An 18,816-nucleotide genomic window follows, 5' to 3' on the forward strand; every position below is an offset into this window, starting at 1 on the left:
GTGCTCACATTGCAACTTTTTATCACTTCTTTTGGGAATTATTGGCTGCGGTTGATGAGCTTAAAAGAGGAAAGCTTAAAGATAATAAAACAAGAAAAACCAAAGCCCAAATTTTATATAAAAATCGCGTTTTCACGAGCGTCTGCCCTTAAGGCAGGCCCCTTTCCCCGTGTATGTACATATACTACGGGTTCTTTGCTCCTAAATGAATAAACGTACACTAAACAAATTTAAGAGACAGTCATGGATGTGTTGAAGCACGAAGAAAAGTTGAACAAGCGTAAAGAAGAAAAGAACAGGAATAAAACAATCCCGATATGTGATCGATGCCTCCGCCCTCCCCCTCTCCGCCTAAACGTTCCCTGTACGTTATAAGTTCAAGCCAGCTGCATTAGCCTCGATACGTAATGTCCACCATTTTCAACAATGTTTGTTTTTTCCAAAACCTGAGAGCTGGAAATTATTTTTTATAGTAATTTCATTTAAATGTAGATAGGTATAATAATGGTTGGCGATGCAGTACTTGCCTCGAAGCAAGAAGGAAAGTAAGCACTTTATACACTGATATCATGTTAAGCACTTAGCAGAGTTCAGTTCCCTCTAATCTCGTACACTTATACGTACTTCAAAAAAGGCCCTTCTCATTGTGTTTTATTTCGCAATTTATAGCATCCGCGTAACTTTGACTCTGTTTTGTTGTGTTTCAGTTTAGTGTACTACATTAATTTTAACCAAAATACCGAACCCAATCAGGATGAATAACAAATACTACAGAAGTACAGATACGTCAAGAACGTCTTGAATTTGAATTGATCTGCTCTTCAGGGATGCGCGAGGTTCCTGTCTCGACGAGGACATTACAAGCGCCTCGTCTGCTGGCAGGATGTCTTTTCTGTAGGTCCTGAAAACCTTAGTGAGAAGAGTTAAAATAGAATGGACATCTAGCGACCAACCGCGGGTACTCAAGGTTCGGGAGGTACCTTCCTAAACCTGCTACCTGCCTAAATGACCAGTTTTGCTCTGTATTCACTCATGAATATTTTGATTATTTTCCACTATTTTAACAACTCTTCTTTGGAAAACATCTTTGAGCCAAATGGAATAGTAAAATTATAAAATCATTATTAAATTTATCATCTGCCTTTGTTGATGGTATCAACTCAAAAATCTTGAAAAATACTGGAACTTTTTACGGTGCAGTATCATCTTTCATTTTCCAGCAGCCTTTTTCTTCGACCTCGCTACCACGTGACCGATCATCACCACTTAACTACAGGCTCACCTAGCGAACAAGTGTTTGCTGTAAGAAGACGAACATCTAATATATTAGAATACTGCCACGTTTCTGACATCGCTTAAACTTTTCATCCTAATCAACATGGCTTCCGCAGGGGTCATTCTTGTGGCACAAAACTTCTTATTTTCCTTAATAATATCACCATGCATGCCTTGATCTAAACTTCCCCCTGGAGGCCATATTTATTGACTAAGTTCCTCATGCACGCCTCATTCTTAAACTTCCACTCTTAAACCTTCCCCCTTTGGTTGTGGAACACGTGCTTTTTTGTTGGACCGTTATCAAATCGTTCATGAAATTTTAGTTCATCATCTCTTTCCCCGGTTTTATCTGGCGTTCTCCAAGGCACTGTTTTATGCCCTCTTTTATTTCTTATGAATATTATTATTTGCACTTTAACATTAGTTTTACGTTCGGCTTTTCGCTGCTGACTGTGTCATCTATCGTCCAATAGTTAACTCATCCGATATAACCAAACTTCAAGATCTTTTACGCATCCAAGAGTGGTGTAACACTTGGCTAATAAGATTAAATTCTACTAAAACCTCTCATCATTTCTTCCACCACCGTCGCAACCACCTGAACGCAATTTATACAATTAACAGTATCCCCATTACATCAGCAGACGTCTATCAATATCTTGGCATACACTTGAGCAAAGATATAACCAGGTCGCAACACATTATGACTAATCTAGCCAATCAAATTTTAAGGAACTTACGCTGTTCTTGCCTTAGCACCTCATTCAATAAAACTGATTACTTACTTAACTTTCGCCCGGTAATTCACTAACCTTATTGACTCTCGAATCTGTCCAGAATCGCGCTGCAATGTTTATTTGTTCCGACTATTCAATCACACCAGCCTCTAGGCACTTGAATCTCAGCTCAATCTCCCTACATTGGTGTGTCCTCGCAAGATCGGTCGTCTTTCCTGATATCAAAACTTTTATCATATCTTTGATCCTGAAGCAACTCCTACCCAACACAATCATCGCATTTCTCGTAACTTTGACCCTAATGCCGTCAATCCAGTGAAAGCCCGCATCGAAACATATTATCACTCTATTTTCTTGAAAACAGCCCGAGACTGGAATGGCCTTCCGTCCGAAGTGGCATCAACTTCAGCCACTACAAAACCGCCATGGTATATATTTAGCATCATGTTAATTGCATTTCCCAGGCCACAATTCATGTAATGTCCCTGGAGCTTTGAGCAATATATAAGGAAACTTTGTTGAAGCAACTTTGATCTCCAACTAAAATTTCCTTATACTTGGTCGAATATTTTATGGAACCAGTGGTTGACTGTCCAGGTTGCTGGACCCTTATGATGTACAGGCTAAAATCAGAACCTCCAAAGTCGACTTCTGACTCTGAAGTGCAACTTTAGGCTTTATGCAGATGACACTAGCCCCTTTGTTTCTGGCAATGATACAAATGAAGTGGTCACCAAAGGGGAGAGATCTTTATCTGAACTTGTGGGTTGGTTCCGAAGAAATGGATTGAGAATAAATACAAATAAGTTGAAAGAAATATTGTTCATGGCCAGAAACAATCAGGTGCGTGTACCACAATATACATCGCTCGGTCACTCATCCATTGATACAGTTAGCAAACATAAAATTCGTGGCGTAACGTTTTCACTCATTTGACGTTGACGTATCACATTGAATCCACTTCCAAATCACTTTCATCAGCCACTGCAGCGCTTTAGCGGTGTCGCCATTTTATCCCTGAAAAGCCAAACTGCAAGTTTACCGCGCTCTGTTTTCCTCGCACATTAACTATTGTACATTGGTGTGGGGCACCACGACGCAGAGGAACATTGACAATGTATTGCTTTTACAAAAGAAAGCCTTACGTTACATTGCCGATGTACCTTACATATACCCATATAAAGAACTGTTAGTGCGATATCGGATAATAAGTGTTAAAACAGTGTGATTTCCGCCTTATTTACTCATTTTTGTTTGCCAGCAATTGTTTAAATCATTTCTTGAATCCCTATCAAACTCAACAGTGTATAGTGGTCCCCACCGTTCCCGCAGCTGTGATAAGTGGCTTATTCCTCACAGGCGCACTGACTACATGTGGCAGTCCCTAAAGCACTGATTGCTTTTTTTTACTGAATAAATTGTTAAACCAAGCTGTCCATTTGACGACTGCCACCCGCAGACAATTACGCGAATTCTTTGTTACCTGACTGATGACGGCTGCTTTTTTGATGCTGATTTGTTCATAGTGAAGTTTTGTTGGTGCTGACTTTTCTTTGTTACTATTCCTTTTTAGGGATACTAGTGATCTGTGTATGTACATGTACCGTCTTTGCCAAAAGTAACTAGGCTGCTCCGAAGGCTCCCGGAGCAAGCAAGCGGCCGTGTGGCGGCGTTGCGCTCGCTGTGGCTTATCGGTGCCCGTCAGCTCCGAGGGTACAACAGCTGACGTAACCTCGCACCCTTACTCTCGCCAGTTGGATGACAAAAACTACGCGCGTATGATATGTGGGCTGCGGTTTCACGCGTGCGAAGCCTGGTTGTGCCCAGCGAGGGCGCTCAGTATAGCGACGGGGCTATTATCGCTTCTCGGCAACTGCGGGAAACAGAAAAGCAGGGGATAGTAGACACGGTGAGCTCTTGTTCGTTTCTAGGACGAATATGTGCTAGATTTGCCAGACAATGCTGTTCTGAAATAAGGGTTCCGCGAACGAGAAAGCAGTCATGTGCATATAATGGCTAAGCGTGAGGAAGCTTTCATTATAGTTTGTTACCTAAACGAAAACTTACCTACAAGCAAATGCAAGAATTTGTTAGAATCAATCATTGCTCTCATTTATACACAGCCGCCCCAAGGGACTAGCAAATTTTACAAGCCTAAATGAGAGATAAGGTGGCTTGAAAGGGTTCACAAGCTTTCCCATCGTACAGGCGCATCAAACACGCAGGAAATCGCACTTCTGCTGGTGTGGTTCAGTAAAGGATTGCAGAACACAAGCACGTGTAATTATATAGCGAGAAACGCGACATCTGCTTCAGGGTTCTTGCCGAGAAGAGCGAATAGTTCCGTCGCTATAGTGAGCGCCCTCGCTGGGCATAACCAAGCTTCGCACACGTGAAACCGCAGCTCGCACATCATACCCGCCTAGTTTTTATCATCCAACGAGCGAGAGTGAGGGTGCGAAGTTACGTCAGCTGTTGTACCCTCGGAGCTGACAAGCACCGATAAGCCAGAGGGAGCGCAACACCGCCACACGGCCGCGCACTTGCTCCGCCAGCCTTCGCAGCGCCTTGTTACTTTTGGCAAAGACGGTACATACACATGTACATGTACATGTACCATGTTGACATGTCCACCAAAAAAACGGTGATTTTTGTCTTAGATTCTAATGCACAGACATGCTTTGTATGCTGCTGCCTTGCATGGGCCACAGGCGCCCTAAAGCTGTTTCTCAACAGCTTTTTTGTCTGGGGGCCCCCAAAGACATGAGGGAAATAAATGATGAAGAAATAACACTAAACAGTTGCAGCTGGTGAAGGCGTTAATCCATGTCTGACGGCCAATAGCTCTGCCTACATGCCTTTGTTATTAGCACGTGTTCAGCTTATGCTAGCGCGCGTACCATGTGGCCTCTGACTTTATTGAGAATCTGTCAGATTTGGATATTGAAAGTCAGGAACGAAGCTTCTAAGCCATGGTGAAGGGAAGAATTGCTGAAGGGGTGTGTAGTGGTAAAGTGATCCATGTGGTCTTTCACTAACTTGCATAGGATAACACACTAGACTAGACAGGTCGCAGACAGCCTATATGTCCCAGTTTAATTTAGGCTCAGCTTCCGCGCCCTGAAAATTCCGCGCCCAGAAATCGGCCAAAAAAGTCATGGCGTGCATTTTCTAGGACAAATATGGCATTCTGTTGGTAGACTAGCTACCTCAATGCTTTAGTATAAGCGAAGAATATTATCCAGGCCTCCTCGACAAGCTGAAAGTGGCAATTAAGATGAAACGCAGGGCAAAGCTGAACAAAGGAATGCTTTTGTCGAAGGACAATGCATCTGCACTCAAGTTCAAAGTTGTGGCTGTCAAACTGAAGTCCCTCGGTTTCCAATCGCTCCACCATCCCCCCTATCCACCTGACCTGGCTCCTTCTGACTACCATCTGTTCCCCAACTTGAAGAAATATCTGAAGGTTCGTCATTTCGAAGACATTGGTGATGTCAAGCTTGCTGCTGAAAGCTCGTTTGACGACCTGTCGCATATTTTTTTTAAATGGACAAGAAAAGCTGAAAGATCGATACAACAAGTTGTTCAGACTCAGGAGGGAATATGTTGAATAAATGTGCACTATCAAAACTCTTACTAAATTCTTTCTGTGCAAAGCCAAGAACCTCTCAGCACCCCTTAGTATTTGTGAGCACTAATGACCTAACATTTTAATATTGGCTTGGGGAACGAAGTGTCAATGAAAATGTGTAGGCTATCTCGAAAAACGGCCAGGTAGTTGTTTCCATGGAAGTATAATTTACATACCTATATTTATTTTACTTCAATAAAACCTGTCACCTTCATCAGCAGCTAGCCTAAATGCGTCGCCCACCGCGCACAGATAGTTTCATCGGGAAGAGAGCTCCGGTCAAAGTATATTTTTTTTACCTGCGAAGCATTTCTGAACATTCAAGTGACTTTGATTGCAAAGGGTTTCGTATTATACAGCGCTCGTTTAGGACCAGTAAGAATATGCTTATTGCAAATGCTAATCTATAGAAACAATGTAGCCAGCCCCTTTTAGAAATGATCTACATCATTTGCACTGAAGCCTTGTTTCTCAAACCAATAACGAAACGTTAGAATGTTCATTTTTACTAAAACATTTCTTCGTGTAGAAAAATATGGTAAGACTTGGCTGGAGATTTTAGACAGCTTTTACCAACTTTATCACACAATGATACAATCGCTTATTTAAAACTTCTGTTTGATTTCTTTGGTTTCGCGGTATAATTCACCGTAGATATCGCGGCAGTTTGAACTGGGAAACCGTTTCCCGACCTGCTGTGTCTGGTTACCTTATTTCTCGAGATATCTATTTAGCTTATACACATTCTTCCTGTGTTTTCGAGAAATGCACGTTCACTAGTTTCTTTAGGAAATTGATATTCGGAAAATACATTATATTCATTTTAGTGGTAAAGAGAGCTCTGTGGTTTATGGTACCTGAAGATGAAAGGTTTTTCGGACATCATATAGTTGCACGAAAAAAGACGCACACACAACAAGGTACAAGACAAGCGCAAACTTACATCGCCTGGCATCGAGCGGTTCCTGAAGCAGAGAGTGAGGCTCTTTGCTCGCACCGTGGAAGCGACCATGTACGCGACCAAAGTGTCGACTTCAGGTTAGGAAGAGGGAACGCATACAGATGGGCCCGTATTCGAAGTGCAGTACTTTAGACATCGTTTAGATGTGCGAAAAAAGACACACACACAACAGGGTACAGGGCGATCACTTACGTCACCTGGAGTCGCCTGGTGGCAGAGTGTCATTGACAAATAATTGCGATTTGTGAATGACACTCTGCCCCAGTGTTGCGAAATTTTGCAGAAAAATAGATCGCTCCTTACATTTCTTGTAATTTCTTTGCTGTTTCGCGTTTTGTATAATTATCTCGGCTGTAGACGTTGTGGTAATACCTCACCGATGTCCTTAAAACAGGAGAGGTCTTCTTTCTGGCTATCACGAGGTATCACCAATCGCCCGCATCTAAATAATGCATTGCTTTCTTGCTGGAAGATCTCAGAATATGCTATTTTACTGGAACTAAGCGTTTTGCATTATTTTTCAGGAAAATGTAATTTTTGCTGAATGCAGAAATATCTGAAGCCTCAATGGTTGTCATACTGCATGTTTTAGATTCTTGTCTTAGACCTTCTACCACCGGAGCAGAACCGCCTATTAATACGCTTTCGAGAAAGCGGTTTGTAGATATTTAACTTTTGTAATATATTGTGGCTACAGTATTTTAGTCTTTTCGACATTTTCTGCGCTGCATCATACATTTTATACTTCATTCAACACGTTGCTCATCTTGTATTTGTCCTTGCTTACTTTTAATTTTGCCCCAGATCCTTCCATGTGTTAAGTTGTGCTTGTATTCTTGTTTACTACCAACGTCATATTTAAAGGACTCCAAATTTGGGTAATTTTACCGACATAGTCGATATGCGAAAATTCTTAGTGGCCTGTAAACACTGCGGCCGCAGCTTCCGTCGCCATGTTAGTCCGTCCAGTCATCGCGCCTTCGGCATGCCGTCAGCTGTGCGTGCTTTCTCGGTAACGAGGAAACTGTCGGGAATATCTTGATAAGATTTTCAGAACTATATTTGAGCAGTTGCGCTTTTTGACAGTTTCTAATGCTTATCTTTCAGCTATTGTAGGTCCTTTCTCAAATCAATGAGCGGAAGCATGGTTTCCACCACGGCTTCTATTTTGCAGAAAGTTTCCTGTTGAAGATAGTAGGAATCGACACAGTGTGTAAATAAAAAAGCTTACGTCCATTGCATAGCGGTTTTATTGCTCTTGATTAAGCATGCATTTTCTAAATATTCGCGCAGTATCATCATGATTTCTTCTCATGCAGACCAATCTTTTCATAGGGCAGTGAGCGGTTATTTTACGCTCCGTGCAGCTGTTTTGGTCAAAGCAGCTTTTGTGGCACTGCGCACTTTTTTTTTGCGCGATCCCGTGCACTGCAGTACGATTTCTTGTGAGGCTGTAGAGCTGCGCAGTGCTGATATTCTCTTAAGTATATGTGATGAACATCGGAGTTTCAGCGTTACAGTATAGAGACCAGCAAGTATGTTTGTTGTTTCATGCTTATTAGCTTAGTTCTAGTCCGAGACGGATATTATTTGCGATATTGCCAGCAAGGGAAGTTTTTTCAGCTGTATAATTCTTAGTTGTGATAGTATCACTTTCTCTACTATCATGAAAAGCATACGGAACAAATTATCATACTACAGTTCCTTTTTGGATTAAACCATGTGCGCAGGTGAAACCCCCATGATTGGGTGGCTTATTAGGTTTAAATGTCTGACTACTAGTTTGTACAAAGCGAGAACGTCTTTGTTGCGGAGTTTGTTGTCCTTCCCGCAATAATGATAGCATTGGACGTCTTGAAGCGTTGTAAGCATACTTTCATACTTTGAAACGCGTTTCTCGACTCGAAAGCGATAAAATAATTCGTCACTCATTTCTTGATCGAAATTGAACGGAGTATCATAGCGCTTGCAGATACCCTTACAAAAATGCATATCCGCCCGCCGGTTCCTTTGCACGAACACGTAGTGAATTAAGCCTGAATCGGCACGTGGCTATGAGTGCAACTAATGTCTCAATGCTGGGCCAATCGAGGTTTGTGGCTAGAGCTTGCTGACAGCGTATAAGTTCGATCTGCCAGTAAATGAATCAAAACTGTTCTTTGCGGCCGGACTGGATGCTTGAGCACCACCAGCGAACGCCTCCTGAGAAAATAACATTGGAGTGTATTTACATCCGATCGGGCAAATATGCTCTACCGTCGAGGTAATTGACATGCAAGTTCGCTCCCCTTTTATTTAAAAATAACAAACACAATTTCTATCGTATATTTAACGTCAAATTCAGTGCGAAGGTTTCTGGCAAATCAGTGCAGGAAATAAACGGTGTGTATTGGACGCAATGTTTGCACGACATAGCTCGCAATGCGTTTGGTGAACGTTAGCACTCAGTAAAATAAAGAACGTAAGGTTGATGCGTGACTTGTCCGCAAGCGCATCGGAGCATTCTCTCAGAGTGCTAGCGATGCGCAGCGTTGCACCTGAACTGAAGTTTTCACGCGAAACGTAGCTGTTTTATCCAGTGAAGGGCAGCGGTTTCGTTTTGTTGGTGAACGAACATGACCGGTGCAGTTCTCGCAGGGCTGAGAGATGGTGCTCGTGTCGTTCATTTGAAGCCTCCATCTTGGATTATGACGTCATAGAGAAACCGTCGCTCGAAAGCTGGTCGCTATCTTTGATTCCGAATCTGCAACTAAGCCGCCATCATAGATTATGACGCAGCGTCACGTTATTACCAACACAGCCACCATCTTGGCGTTGTCCTATACCCTTTGAAAACTGCTATCCTGGATCCAGACTTCGAAACAATGTCGCAATCATGGGTTGTGATGTAAGCATCACGTGATCATTAACTATTCCGCCGTTTTAAATTATGACGTAAGCATCATGAGATCACGAACTACGCACTCCGTCTTGGCGACATCAGGTGATTTATGGTAGCCGCCGTCTTGGATTACACCAAGCGACCTAGGCTGGGCTAAGAGTAGCCGCCATCTTACGGGGTATAGGGTGACCTAGGGTGGGCCTTATTAGGGCCATCATATTTTGTAACACCAAGTGATCTAGGTTGGGCCTTAGGGTGACTGCCATCTTCGATGGAACCACATGACCTATTGTAGACTGAGGGTTGCCGCATCTTGGGTGTCCCGCGTGACAAAGTGGCCACCCTCTTGGGAAGAAAGACGGGACCTAGAATCAATATTAGTGTGGCGCCACCTTGGGTGGCATCACCTGGCCTAAGGTGGGCCTAGGATCACCACTATATTGAGTGGCTAGGGTGGCAACCCATACTGGTGAGTACTGAAAAGCGATGTGAAATCGCGAAACGTGAGAAACGCTAATGCTCTTAAAGCACTCAAAGAAGCATAGCCATAAATACGCCTATCTGTGCATATTTCGAAGGACCGGGATGTCATTCAGTTATGCACTAGCGTGATTTTGTCAGAGGGCTATGAAACAAAATATGGGGTTACATTGAGAGATATGAAGCGTGCAGAGTGGGTCAGAGAAATAACTCAAGTTACCGACATTCTAGTGGAGATTAAGAAGAAGAAATGGGCCGGACATGTAGTGCGAAGAGAGGATAACCGAGGGTCGCTTAGGGTAACAAACTGGATTCCAGGGGAAAGAAAGTGTAGCAGGGGGCGGCAGAAAGTTAGGTGGGCGGATGAGGTTAAGAAGTTCGCAGGGGTCAAGTGGATGCAGTTAGTACAGAACCGGAATAATTGGAGAAATATGGGAGAGGCCTGCGCCCTGCAGTGGGTATAGTCAGGCTGATGATGATGATGATGATTTTGTCGTCGCTAGCGAAACGCTACGTAGTTCCTTGCGCTTTCACCTTGATATATTTTCAGGTCTGATGAGATGCAGCGACTGTTGCTTGCAATAAATCGATGCCGGGCGCATATCTGCTTCAAGCGTACTCGTCTTGGGCATCATATCTTCGAGGTATTTGTGAAACAACGCGTACCTATATGAACAGAGACGTAGCATATATTATATTACGTTTTCAGGCTTATTTAGCGCACTGGAATGCTCCTGTGCGGTTGTTCTTTATGAGCTGAGACGATCGATCCATTTGAGTTGAGAAGCGGAATTACTCTGTCCGGTATCATTTCCGTAAAGACAGGATCGTCCAGTTTGAGTTAAACCGAACCTGGCCTGTCTTGTATATGAACTTCATACCGGGCTGATACGTCCTGTTTTTATTCATTTTTTATGCAATGCTGCACACCTTGCTCAGGTCTAAGCAGGGTGGTTAAATACAATGATACAAATAAACCATGCATTAAGCAATGAAAACAGGCGACAAGAATCATTCCAATCTGCTATGGTGTGGAGAAAAATGAAAACTTGAATACATCTGTCGTGCATAATAAGGCGTTATTGAATTCGGATGATGGTGCCGAGTAAGCCTAGACGTTAAACGAGACATAGAATAAAGAAATATTGCTAAAACTTTATTAAAAAATTAGCTTGGGCTTAGCTTTGGTTAGTCTGGTAGGTTTCGAAAGCAATGCGGCGATCTGGCGCAATCTTTCTCATTGTCCTTAACATCTGTCTAACGAGGAGCAGCGCGCCTCTTTGATACTGTCACTCTGATGGATGGATAAATGGAGGGAATATAGGAGAGTCCCCTTTGAAACGGGGTGGTAGCAGTAGCTATCATGCTCATTTTTCTACCTATATCTTAATTATTGATTTAGATTGGTTACCTACACCATCATTCTATTTATAAATTTTTGTTTCTACATTACTAACATTATGTCACGTTTCTCAAAGTGAAAACACAGCGCCTCTAGCGGGAGAACCACCAGCTGGCGTGGCACGATCCGGGATTACCCGACGACTATACCTATGCCCGTATTCCGAGTAGTAAATTTAAAAGTTGGGCGAGCTCAATATGGCTCATTTTGTGTCCTTCGCTCGTGTTTTATCCTTCTAGCCTTGGTCCTCATTTTTTTGCGCTTCCTTCAAAATAAACCGCATTCCGAGTTTGCATCGTTATCGAAGTGTCGCTATCTCACGTGACCTCGAGTCATCTGATTGGCGGAAACGCCGGAACCTAGTGTTGCCACTACGGAACCGGTTGAGGTGGCAACATCATGTTCCGGCGTTTCCACCAATCAGACGACTGGGGGTAGGCGAGATAGCGACACTTTCGATAACGAAGCAAACTCTAAATATGTACCCTGGTAGCCCATCTCTCGCAGCTGGTATGATGTCTTAGCGAGCGCGGCGCCTCTAGCGGGAGAACTGCCCGCCGGCATGGCACGAATCGGGATCGCCCGACGACTCGAATTGGTATCCCCTCTCTCGCAGCTGGTATGACGTCAAAGGTCATCCATGGTTGGCGCTTAAAGGTGGAACGTGACATGGTCCGGAATTACGCGAGAGGTCATTCTAGGGCGTAATATTGCCTTCGCAATAAAAGCATGAAAAGAAATCGCATTCGAAAGATTGTACTCGCCGCTCAAGGAATTCAATGACATTGTTTTGCAATATTTGTGAAGGACCCTCCTGTATGTACTTCGCATATATTTTAGAAGCTACTCTGTGCACACTTTCAAGGCATTTAGTATTCAATTTGGTGCACGTGTCCAAAACAACGCATGCATATTTGAGCGCATGCCTAATTGATGAACATTAAGCAAGCAGCTTTATGTTAGATGGAGAATTTTGAGGTTTATGTCGAGAAAACGTAATTTTACGCTAACCGTAACAACAGATGTATTCAAAGTATAAAATTCCATAATAAATTGCTACTAGTTGGGATACTCAAATATTTGTATTTGGTATCTTCCTTCAAAGGCGATGAACCTAATCTAAAACTTAAGGGTAATGGATCTTTGTGCCGAGATGAGCGAACAAAGACGGTCGTCGGTCAGGTTCGAGGGTATTTTGCTCGTCACCACGAACACGGTTTACACACCAGGCGTCATGGACAAGGAATTTTATTCTCGAATGTCATTATTGCTATTTCTGATGCTAAGCCTGATATTTATGATGCTAAATCTGATGCTCTATCTGATAAAAATCCAGATAAAATAAAGAAGACTTCAGCTATCAATGGCAAAAAAGAAAGCGCAGGGGCTGTTTTTATCAAAGTCAAGTGGTAAAAAAACGAAGGGATAATTTACTAGGAAGTATCAAAAAAACCAACCAAATACCGCTGGTGGGGTCCGAACGCACGACTTCCGATTTTCGCGTTCGGAGCTCGGCCGTCCAGCTAAGATGGTGGCCCTTTTTCGTCAGATTTCTTAGGTGTTCCTATTGTGTGTAACCTATCTTAGGAATCCACCTAGTTTCCCCTTCTTCCACTTATCTAGACGTGGAATGTCTTATTACCGCGAGTGTCATGCAGAACATGATCTAGCGGGGAGTGCGGGGACTGTGCAATGACTCTCTTACGCTAACAGCGAAGTTCGTCAGATTACAAACCCTGGTCGACGTAATTAGCAAACAGTTGCCCATTAAATTTTGGACGACTTTACCAATTATATAAAACAAAAACCAACAGCCACTGACAAAACGAAAGCACAGGGGATGTGTTTTATATGTAAAGTATTAAATTATCTTGAAGAAAGTTGACTGAAAGTAGAAGAAAAGTTAAGGGGCTAATAAGCTTCGCTTAACAGCCCACGCGATGCTCCTTCAAAACCGAGATTTCATTGCGCGGAGTTTTTCTATTTATCTTTTTTATTTCTTTTTAGTTTCAAAAGTACTACTCCTGTAACAACAGGGCCATTCGCAAACAAACCTTAGTAAGCAATGCGCGCTGCAACGCGTTCACAAGGTTCCCCTCTAACGTGCTTGGTAATACTGACCTTCAAGGCCAACCCATCTAGCATGCAAAGAATTGGAGCTCGAATCCCAATAGTAATAAATATATTTCATTGAAAAAAGTTTATACCTTTTTTATAACATTGCATCTTAAATTTCCCCACTTGTTCATGAAATTGTGACGTCGTAACATTGTGGAGCAATCAGGATTTTTCCGTAAGGTTGTTTCTGACATGGCAGTGCCGACAACTATTACTACGACACTGACGGATTTTGTTCCAATTTGGGCGTAAAAAACAAAGCCATGGCGATCGTGATAGTATTCACGATCGCCACCCTCTCTTTTGCGTTCTAGAAAGTTACCTCAGTTATAATTATTACTTCTCAATCATAAACAAAACATATTTAGTATTTTGGTATGTGGTTGTTGGCTCTGTTCTTTCATTGAGGTACAATATTTTGAGCTGGGTTAAGTGATTAAAATCTATAAGGCAATTTATTCAGACTCCCTCATTCATCATTGTTCTTTAAGTAATTTCTCTCAGTAATGCTTAGTCCCTTTGATTTTGCAGTTATTTTAGATTAGTCATTTTTATTAGTCTTTCAGTTTATTGAGCGATACTTAGTCATCTCTATATATGAGGCGCTTTATGATTAGGTCAGGGGGCAGTGCAAGCTATGTCATCAATAGGGAAGATCAGTCACTTGTTTTGGTTCATTCATGCTTGCTACATTTCTTTTCATAGGTCGTGCTTATTCATAAGGTCATATTTCGAGCTTATACATTTAGGAGCCAAATAGAAAGGCATGAACTATGAGAGCTACCGGTAAGTTCTTGCATTACCTATGCATAAAATATGTATTGATAATATATGACTGCTTGGTCTGAATAAGAGAAAAAAGTAAAAAAAAAATTGGAACTGGGAGCACCTATCTGGCAAGAGTGCAATGATTGTTTGCATCTTTAGAAATTTAATTTCTTGATTACGTGATGAGGCGCTTTTACTCTTGATCTCCTTCGTCCCTAGTTGCCGATGACAGAGCTCCTTGCCTTGCTTTTCGGATAAAAATTCCTTTTCCGTGAAGTTGCTTTGTCTGTCGAGGCTGTCTCGGTGAACATAAGAAAACCAAACCTTCTCTAAATCTGTATGACTTCAAAACATGCAAGCCCACCGACTGCGTTGCTCTCAAAAGCACTTAAATATGGTGCTGTTTCATTCTAACGTATTGTCTGCATGGAATTGTGATTTGCGTTCTCGTTTTAGGAATATGTCCAGAACTTTGCTTACAAAACAAAGCAGTATTTAACGTCTTCATTCAGAACATGTCACTTCAATGTGGCAGGAATCGAATATTATTTAGAGGAAAAGAAACTACAACTATGTATAGTCCGGGAAAGTATTGAGACAAATAATTAAAAAAAAGGCAACACAAGTCAATTCTTGGCTGATGAGATAGGCTGTACGTCACTAAAGTTTATACAGAAACTTCAAATTGAAAATCAGTGTTCAAAACGTATGATTGTATGCAAAGGATGCTAAATACAGTCACTGTTTTCAACATCTATATATTTACACAGTATATGAATATATTGGTGGTGTCTGCATACTATGCTAGCTCTAGAATACTTATTTTCCTTCTGCAGTTGAATTGCAATCGCACCCCACCTCCCTCTCCTGCCAGTTGCACCATTCTTCTCTAATTCTAAAGGAGCTATAGGGATAGACCGCCCTCTGAAAGTGTAACAATGAGTCGATGAACTTGTCATTTGCATTGGCTTAAATGGTTGGTCTAGTTGGTTTAGGCACGGTGACCATATAGACTCCGCAGCAGGCGGATAGGTCTATAGATCCAAAAGGGATTTCTTGTTTACTAGAAGAGGGAAATTGTTTTTGGGTTACGTATGCCGCCAAGTGTCCGCGTTATAACTAAATCACGTGCACGTATACGCAGCGGCGTTAGACGCAGAAAATGGCTTGCTGCAAAAACAGATGTCATGAGAGTGAAGGATATGAAGGGATTTCGTCTCTTCCCGCATCGCGCCCCCTGCACTAACGCCAACAAGTGGGGAGGATATATCATCGATTAATTTTGTAGGCAAACAAAACAATTGCGAAAGGTCTGCTAGCTGTCATTTCCCGCGAACACAGACGGAGGAAATTTTTGGCATTCTTTTATAATCGCGAAGAAACTTTTATTGGCTGAAGTCATGTGCAAATGAACCAAAGAAGCCTTATTTTCAATTTTGTTTTCCTGTCTCGGTGACAACCTCAGAAAGTGGGAGCTCTTTTATGTTGTCAACTTCTGAGAATTTCTTAAATGAGTTGACTCTCACTGATGCACATGACTGTGTGTAGACACGTACATGTGTATATGTGTACCGAAAATATTTAACCTTGACTGACATTACGATTTCTGCGCTATAACGAGCTATAAGTAAAGAACTTCTCTTGTTCAGTTTATTTCGCCTCTAATAAGCAGTACACCTACATCAATTTTAACATTTTCTCTGAACTCTAGTGGCGATATTTTATGTGATTGTAGAAAGTATTCTTCGGCATTTTGTTCTGAAAAACTAGGAGAAAAACGATCCGCCATATTGAGCACTTGAGCGCAATATCTAGGCAAAGGTCCCCGATTTTCGGGAACAATAACAACTCTCGACTAGTCTTTTCTGCTGAGCACATCAGACATTTGGAACAATAATTCTATTCTTCAGATACATACCTTTTTTCTGGTGGAATACCTTTTCTGTTCTTGTGGACAAATAAAAAAGTGCGGCGTGGCCACTCTGTGCGCGCCTTTCTGGCTAGGAGGACCATCATTTGTTCTGATCAAGTGGCCTGCTACTTTTCAGTGCCCTTCCGTCGAGAGTAGCCTGCTATCCTCCTGATGAAGACAGTTGGCGTTGATTTCTCAATGCCATCCCCATCCTTCAACATTACATTTGCCATCCATTTTTCTTCAATACAAATAAACCTTTATGCCTTACATGTCATTAAGAAGTATTTCCTAAGTTGCATAGTATTTCGGGAATGCAGACGACATTCTATTATTTCTGAGTGTATGCTGACTGTTCCCATGACGAAAATGCATGGGTCCGATGGGGGCCAGAGATGTAGAAGGGAGATAGTGAAGTGGATATTTTTGCCTTGAAAGGGTATTGCCCATGATGCATTGTTAGTTTAGCTGCAAAGTATTGTGTAATGATAACAAAAATGCATAGAGTTTAACTTTATTGGTCAGAATTTGTCTAAATACTGTTATGAAGGGAGGATACTAAGCAAGCGTTTCTTTTTAAGGAGTGTGAGTTAAGGATTGAGGAGTGATTGTAATGAACATACGACCCGTCCCACGGTGGCAGAGTACGCTTAGAGGAAAACCAGAGGATAGAGTTGGAATATCCGAGTATTCCTTTTAGCCGACGGACTGTCTTTTGTTTCATTTCCAGTTCTCGTCGACTTCAGCCCTTTTTCAATTATTTCGTTTTGACTTGTTAATGAGATGGTAGAATAGTTATATATTTGCTGAGATTATTTCGACCCAGTCCCCATTATCCCGCGCATGAATGCGGGCCTTATATAAGGACACATTCTTGTATAAAACATATTTCACTTGCTGGGAGCGTCTTGCTAGCCACATGGATACCTCAGCGGAGTACCTATAAAGGTTCCTAATATCGTTCAGATAAAACTAGCCATATATTTTTTGAAATGCCAGGTTCTATGGGGAGTAGGCTTCTTTGAGACTACCGAATGTTCCTAAAAAAACAATAATATTTTATCGAGAGGCAGTAGGTCTATCCGAGTATATAAATATATGCGCAAGGTAGAGTTCTTTTATATAGTCAATAGTTTTTTTTCGTCGCTATAGTCTATATAAATGGTAACAAACATGTGTCTTCAAACGGGAACAGTAAGCGTGAAAAGCGTCGCCTCAGTTATAGCGCCACCTAACAAAAACGCCCAGAATTCCACGTGTGGGTTCAAAGGGGCTGTATTTTCTCACGCTTTCCAAACATGTTGCAGGGTGTCTTGGCGAAAGTTCTGTTGGATGGAACTGTTGCGCTTTCACTGACCATAGAAAAAGCGGTAGTTTTCCTAACTCTCTTGAAGGCTAGGAGTATCAAGGAAGGAAATTGGTGCTAAAGGAGACCTAAAACTTGACTCCGATGACGATTCTGAAACGAATAATTGTTGCATTTCATGCGGCGGAGAAGAGAAAGGTGATGACAGCAAGTCTCTACATGCCAACGGCGCTGCACTAAATTCTGACCTATGGGCTTCCTTGAGGTCTTCTACTGCAAAAACGTACAGCTCATTTGGACCATCAGTAAAAACAACGACTATGCAGGAAATTCTGCTTGGTCTATTGTTGAGCACATATTCAACTTGCACAACGCATGTAGAGATTGACTAACGTCTTGCCGTTTTTCGTGAGCATTTAGAATATTATTTTCCAGGCACGTTTGTGTGCAGTTGAAAAAGACAACGGAAACGAGCACTATGTGTAATCGGTCACCAGGCCGCACTCCATGGAAGTTTATAGCAAACGCATGGGGGTACAGAAATAATGTCCACAACAAAAGGGGTTAGATCAGATTGTTTCTCCACTTACTAAATTCGGCAACTTCAATCGCCTCCTCAGTATGGAGATTGGACAAAGGCAACGAACACCTTATGAACCAACTTCAGTTCTAAGTTTGCGTTGCCAAGCTCATAAACCGCGTTGAAGGAGCACAAAGCTCAATACGACAAGACTACTCATCCAATAATCTTGCGCCTTCTAAACAGGAAAAAGTGCTTCACGATGCGTCTCTGCAAAGAAAAAAAAATATGCGACGCGGGGTAGCATTTTCTGAACAAGTGTAACCAGAATTAAACCAACTGCTATCGAAGTCCTGTCCGCTGTAGCAAGACAAAGTACCTCTGCAGTCGCTGCAACATTCCTCTCTGTAGCGAGCGCTCCGAGTCCTTCCCAAAGCGCATAAACGGAGTGTGCAAGGCTAATCATTAACATTTTACTTCAAATTGTTGTTTGCTATCATTAGTGCCTGTATATATTAGAGTATCACTATATTGCTTTGTACATAAGCCGATCACCTCGACCACCTTACGACATGATGTCCTAATACTGGGACACATTGAAAATATTATAATGAAGTCATTGATTATTTCAAATATTTTTTTTTTCAAATCTTTGTGGCCTAGAGAGATAATTTTGAACGAGAAAAATATTTTCCTCCACTGTGTTTATTTCATGTATGAGAAGGTTCAATAAAAACGCCTGCGCTTTATATTAAACCTTAATCGAGCCATAAGCTTTCAATGCGGCTTCGCTTTGTCTACTGACTGCAATTCAGATGTCAA

This window comes from Amblyomma maculatum, chromosome 11, assembly GCF_055883805.1.
Source record: "Amblyomma maculatum isolate TAMU_Amacu chromosome 11, ASM5588380v1, whole genome shotgun sequence".
NCBI lineage: Eukaryota > Metazoa > Arthropoda > Arachnida > Ixodida > Ixodidae > Amblyomma > Amblyomma maculatum.